The sequence below is a fragment of the Chinchilla lanigera genome, unplaced genomic scaffold, assembly GCF_000276665.1.
Source record: "Chinchilla lanigera isolate Chin_1 unplaced genomic scaffold, ChiLan1.0 scaffold00007, whole genome shotgun sequence".
Classification (NCBI taxonomy): Eukaryota; Metazoa; Chordata; class Mammalia; order Rodentia; family Chinchillidae; genus Chinchilla; species Chinchilla lanigera.
In genome coordinates this window covers 35,435,226-35,441,500 of record NW_004955408.1, presented here as the reverse complement: position 1 = coordinate 35,441,500, position 6,275 = coordinate 35,435,226, and the positions used below count along the sequence as shown (strand labels likewise).

The 6,275-nt window shown below is 38.1% G+C and overlaps 1 long non-coding RNA gene across 1 annotated transcript in view; it reads left to right on the top strand.

The window, feature by feature from the left end:
- The window catches only part of LOC102024533, a 38,204-nt gene extending 34,625 nt beyond the window's left edge, over positions 1-3,579 (top strand). The window contains exon 3 of the long non-coding RNA XR_259733.2: positions 3,464-3,579. This is a non-coding gene — a long non-coding RNA (uncharacterized LOC102024533). The remainder of the gene's footprint in view (positions 1-3,463) is intronic.
- Positions 3,580-6,275: the final 2,696 nt, after the last annotated feature.

Here is a 6,275-nt window from a genome sequence, read left to right as displayed (position 1 = left end):
TGCAGTTTTCCTCTAACAAGTATGTAATGACCTTTTTTATCTCTTTTGATCATTCTTGGTTTGAAGTTCACATTGTCTGCAGAGAAAATATCTACCTCTGCTTTTTTCTAGGTTCCTGTCACATGGAGTATTGTTTTCCATTCTTTGTCTCTGAGTCTATGAATTTCCTTTTGATTTTAAATGTGTTTCCTGTATACAGCGTATTGTTGGATTTTGTTTCATGATCCACTCTTAGTCTGTTTCTTGAGACCATTACATTAATGGTTATAACTAATATGTATTGGCTTATCTTTATCATGTTATTTTCCTGCTGTTGGTTTCCTACTTTTCCCCTTTGTTTAATTGTTTGCCCCTGCTAGGTTCGTTTCTTTCTGTTCTTGAAATTGTGGTCATTTTTATCTCTTTCTAAAATATCTTTCAGTACTCTTTGTAGGATTGGTTTGGTGTTCATGAATTTCTTGAGTTATTCTGTGTCCTGAAAGTATCTTATTTCTTCATTAATTCTGAAAGATAGCTTTGGAGGGTATATCAAGCTGGGTTGGAAATTGTTTTCTTTCAGGATTTGAAATGCTTCACTCAAAGCTCTTTTTCACTTGATGGTTTGTGTTGAGGAGTCTACTGTGATTCTGATGTGCTTTCTGCTATAGGTGATCTGGGTTTTTTTTTCTTTAACAGCTTCTAATATTCTGTTTTTCTGCTGAATTTCTGGAATCTTGATTTTTATATTTCTGAGTGTAGATTTTTTTTGTTATGGCTCATTGGAGTTCTATATGCCTAATGTAGTGTATGTCCGATTCTTTTCTCATGCTTGGGAAATTTTCTGCTATTATTTCTGCAAATAGTCTTTATATCTGTCAGTCTTGTTTTGCTTTTCTTTGCATCATCTTGCCACTGTTGAATTGTTATTTCCTAGTTCCTTGTTATTTTTAAGAGATCTGTACTTTTGTGAACACTAGCCACAGTCCTGTCTTCTGAGTCTGAATGTCTATCTTTCTTTTCAATCAACTGGTTTTTCCAGCCTTCAATGGAATTTTTAATTTTTAGCATATTGCTTTGAATCTGTTCCATGCATTCCAATTATTTCCTATATTGTTCATTCAAGGTTTCCATCATTTTTCTGTGCTGCTCTATTTTTTAATCTATGTTTTTGCTGGATATGTTGAGCATTTCTTTCATTATGATTGCCATTTCTTTTTTCTGAGAGATTATTTCTGATCTGATTTCCTCTATAACCTCATGGTGTTGTTTTGTTACTTTAGGTGCTATCATTTCAGAAATTTCAGGTGTGTGACTTCTAATTTCTTCTATGTTAATGTCTCCTGGACTTGTTCTGGGTGGGCTGGAAGTCTGAGATTACATTTTCTCCTATTTTTAACATTGTCTATTTCAAAAAAAATTTTTTTAATGATCCTAATGAGTTTTGGTAGTAGGTAGTTGTTATGGTTTGTGTCTAGATGTCCCCCCAAATCCTCATGCAGTCATGCAGTGGACTTCTAGAGTTTTTGATTGACTCATGGTCCAATGGGATTATGGGTGTGAGTGCTACACCCACCCTACACTGGGTGTAGCAGGGTGTGTAGCTTACCTACAGTATAAGGGAGAGAGTGAAGCTTGCTTGCTGCTGCTCTTCCCTTTTTGCTCTCACTGATCATACTGTTTTCTGCTACCATGAAGTGTCACCCTGTGCCATGTGCCACTCTGCCTTGAAGCCAGCTGATTATGGGCTGAAACCTCCACAAACTCTGAACTAAATAAACCTTTCATTCCTTAATTTTGGATGTCAGGTATTTTGTCTCAGCAATGAAAGAAAAGTAACAGAGACAGAATTTGGTTCCAGAGAATTGGGGTGATTGCTGTGACTGTATCTGACCATGTGATTGAAAAGCCATTGGGAATGGCTCATGTGAAGAGTTTGGAAAGGTTCAGAGATATCACCTGAAAAAGTAGAACTGGAATGCCTTAGGCTCTTCTGTATGTGAGATTCTAGTCAGAGCTCAGAATATCAGAAGGCTTATAGAAATCCTCCCAGTAAAGACCTGGCTTGGGAGGTTTCTGCTGGGAAAAAGGACTGCATTGGTTTTGGGAGCTGGTAAAAGATATAAAGAAGCTGTTGCAGAGCTGTTAGGGAGTTGCTGCTTCTCTTGGGCTATTCTGCTGGAGGACCTTTTCATGCTGGCTTTCCTAATGAACTTGGCTGTTCTTGTCAGAGGAGGAGCTTGGGACCTCATTGTCACAGACAATGGCTATGGTTCACTTTGGGGGAGCTCTGGTTCTCACTTTGATCATTTCTTCCTGGCTCCAGGGGAGATGGTAGTGCACTGCTTAGTCTCTTGGAGAAGCTTGATGCATTGGCTTCATGGGAACTCTGCTTTCCTCATCATCAGAGGAGCTTGGGACCTCACTGTTGCTGTGGTGCTTTTTGGGAGAGCTCTGGTTCTTACTTTTAGCATTGCTTCCTGGATCCAGTTCAGATCCCTCAGCCTACTAGCACAGATATTTCACCACTAGAAGGATCTACTAGCACATATTTAGCTTGCACTACTGACTTTTGGGCCTTCCCAGCTCAGATCCATGAAACAGGCCTGCATGAGACATTGTCATGAGCTCTAAGCCTTCGGTTGGACTCATGGGAGGCATCGTTATGGGCTGTAGGTCTTTAGCTGGACCCATGCTGGACATTACCATGGGATCCAGGCCCTCAGCTGGATTCTTCGGTCTTTAGTGTGTGGACAGATTTCCTGTACTCACTTTTTGTACATGATTCTTTGGGTGACTATTATAAATAATCTTATAGAATATGTATCCTGTATTATATTGTTCCCCTTGCAAGACCCCAAACTATGATGGTAGCTATGTCACTAGTATCAAGGCCTCACTAGGAAAAGTCTGTTCTTCAGGGATGTCTTCTGTGTGTAGGAGATTCTTGGTTTGTGTCTGTCCCAAATTCTACCTTCTCAATTAATTGAGTGGGATGTTGGTTTCTGTTTGGCTCAGTTCTCAGCATTTTAGTATAGGGCTGTGATGAGTTTATTACCCCAGAGCTTCCCAAAATTGTTACACAAGGGAGAACAACTGATTACAACAGGCAAGACATCCTAACCACAGTAGTATAACTAGCAATAATGATAGCATGATGCACAATTTAGAAATTGACAAATTGTGGTAATTATTGCTGTTGTTATTTAGAGCTTTGCAAAGTCTATAGTTATATAATAGAATCAATCATAATTTAGGTGTTTGTATGCAAAGTGTTTCCCCTTGTTAGAGTGGACTTGCCCTGGGTTCCTCTGGACATGCTGGTGCCTGAGTTTTGGGCACTTCTGCACTGGCTGCCAGTCCCATGGTTTAGGAAAATAGGCCAGGCCCAGGGTTCCTCCAGACTAAGGTTCACACAGTGGTGCAGAGGTGATGGATGGGGTTTCTCCCCTCCTGTGTGTCTCACCAAGTGTCTCTCTTCCCACAGCTCTCCAAGTTTTCTGCAATGGCAGAGACCTGATATGTCCACGTGGTTCTTGTAAGAATTAAAGAAGATTCTAAGTACTTAACACATGTAGTTATTATTTTACTATTAAAACATTGGCTAACTAGCTGTGAGAGTGCAGGTTGGGATGCACTGCCATATTTTTGCACCAAACAACATATCACTGTTCTTTGCTTTATATTATTCTTCTTGTATTGATTCATAAATTACTGGTTTAGAATATTAAGTAGTTACCTATATTAACAGTTAATATAGTTTTAAAACTTTACCTTACCACCTAATTATTCTTAAGATTGAATTTTATATATCATTTTGGTTTTATTTAAACATACACATTAATTTGTTGGTTGCTGACTGAGTTACTAATACTTAATTCACTAATGACTAGAAATGGATTTTCATGAGAACCCATAAAATCATATAATAAAAATAGGCATAAAAATATAACAGAGTTGGGGAGAACAGTGCAAAGTTAGTATGTCTAAGAATAACTTTTAAACTTTCAGAGGGCTTTATCATTTTTTACTCTCCTCTCTCAAAAACAACTTCCTTTCACTATTCCCTACCCTTTTAAAAGAAGATTAGAATTTTTCCTTCATTTGAATGATTTCTACAAGCCCTTTCACACACATTTTCCCTTTTACTAATATTGACTCCTGACTATTTGGCATCCTGCCATGCCTGGCAGATTCTTACTTCCCACTGTCTAGTCTTTGTCTAATTAGCATGCATGTGTGGAAGGATAGCTGAGACACTTTCTTCAATAGCTAGCAGGCCACTGATACAATTTTTACTGAGTTGAATCTGGGATGGAACATTTTTTTATATTGTTTCCAAAACAGTTTATTACAATGTGGGATTCTAAGCTATGATTTTGGTTTTAATTTCTAAATAGTATGTGAAAGAGTGTATAAGTAAATCTGCTTCATACATCTCTTCATTAATTTCCAACCTATTTCTGAGCCTGTCTCGCACCTAAGCCTTGACCCATCATCTCTGGGTCCTGACTCATTCATGAATTGTAAACTATTCTTCCTCCTATCCCTGAGCTCCAGGCTATTTCTTGTAAATCCATCAATCCTTGATTCTCACTTCCATTTATAAGACTAAATGCTACTCCTATCTTACAGCTAACAGGAGAAGGGAGGAGAAAAATCATGGCTGCTCCTTTAAAGATGCCCACTGAACAATGCACATTCTTTTTACATTCCACTGGACTGTGGACTGTGGTTGTGCATTGTGATCCACACTGTAGTTACAAGATAGCTGCAATGACCTTTATACTACAAACTGGGCATTCAATATGACTACAACTTTACCTGCCTTACAATTATTTGTGACATATCCTGTGTTGTTTCCTGGCATTTTTACATTATTTTTCTTACTGATTAAAAACTTTAGACCATTGAAGAAGATTTGACATATGTGTAATGCTGTTAGTAGGCAGTGAAAATATTACCCACGATCCCATCACCCAAGAAAAGCACTTTTTCATATTTTGATATTATTCCTTCCAGAATGCTCTGCATTCTTTTATTTACCTACCTCAGGTTAAAGTAAATTCAATTTTGTGCTTCAATTGTTTTTTTCATTTGTTAGTCATTATATCATCTAATTGGGTAAGGTTTCACTTGAAAGAAATGTCCCATATAAGTAAGAGGGAAAGACATTGCCTCTGTTGTCACAGTCTGGAGGAGAAAAATGGAAGTCTGTATTTTAGGGTGCTTGATATAGCAGCCACTTGTTTCCATCAAAATCCAGACAAATTGTAAGGACTGTGCCCAAAGGAAATGACTGTGAATGTGGATAATTCAAAGGAAGAATAGGACAAAGTCAGTGGTGTCAAACCTATGGCACATGTACCACAGCCAGCTGTTATCATTGAAACTTTCAAAGATTTGCCATCACTAGTGTTAGTCCTGGTCTTTGATAATTGAATGCCAGCGTGCTTTAGCAGCAAAGGTGATCCTTTTAGAGCTTTAAATGATACAAACATCTTACTGAGGCACACGTGGCACAGATTCACCACCACTATTTAGAGGCTCTTGAGCCAAAAGCACTTAGGCTAAGTTGGGAGGAATGATGACCAATGATGTTCTTTACATGAGCAGTGTTCTAGGGGCCCATTCACAGGACCTAGTTATCTGCATGAAGTAATCTGAGCCTAAGAACAGACAGAGATATCAGCAGACTCTCAGATCACCAGATGTGAGTTCATTCCAAAGTTAATTTTCTAGTGGAAAACACATCTTAGGCCATTAGGTATATCAGCTCTGGCAGCAAAATAGAACTGATCAGATTTCTCCGTTTTCTTGTAGATTATGGGTAAATCACAGTAAAAGAATAATATTCTCAAATTAGAAATTGAACATTAGAGGGAATATTTCAGCACAATGGGCTACATGGTTCACAGGTGCTTCTAGGACTAGATACCTGAGGGGCTACCACATAGAAAAGCAATCACAAACACAGCAGAGCTTAGAAGGAAAGAGTGCATCATTATGAAGTTCCCTAAAATAACAGTAAAAGCCAGTTAATCCTTTTCCAGCATAATACTGTTTAATGGATTTTGCTTCTACTCTGTTCAAACAAGAGAGTCCACTGTTTACCTACCTAACAGCATCTATCTCCAACTGAGAAAAGGACTTGGGGATGAAAAAGAATTTAGTCAAGGCCAAATGATAATCAATATGGTCTGTTTCTGGCAGGAATATTTTTTTTTTATTTTAAAGAGTAAAACAAGGACAACATAATAATGGGGGGACTTAGCATATTACAGACAAAATGGTAGGAA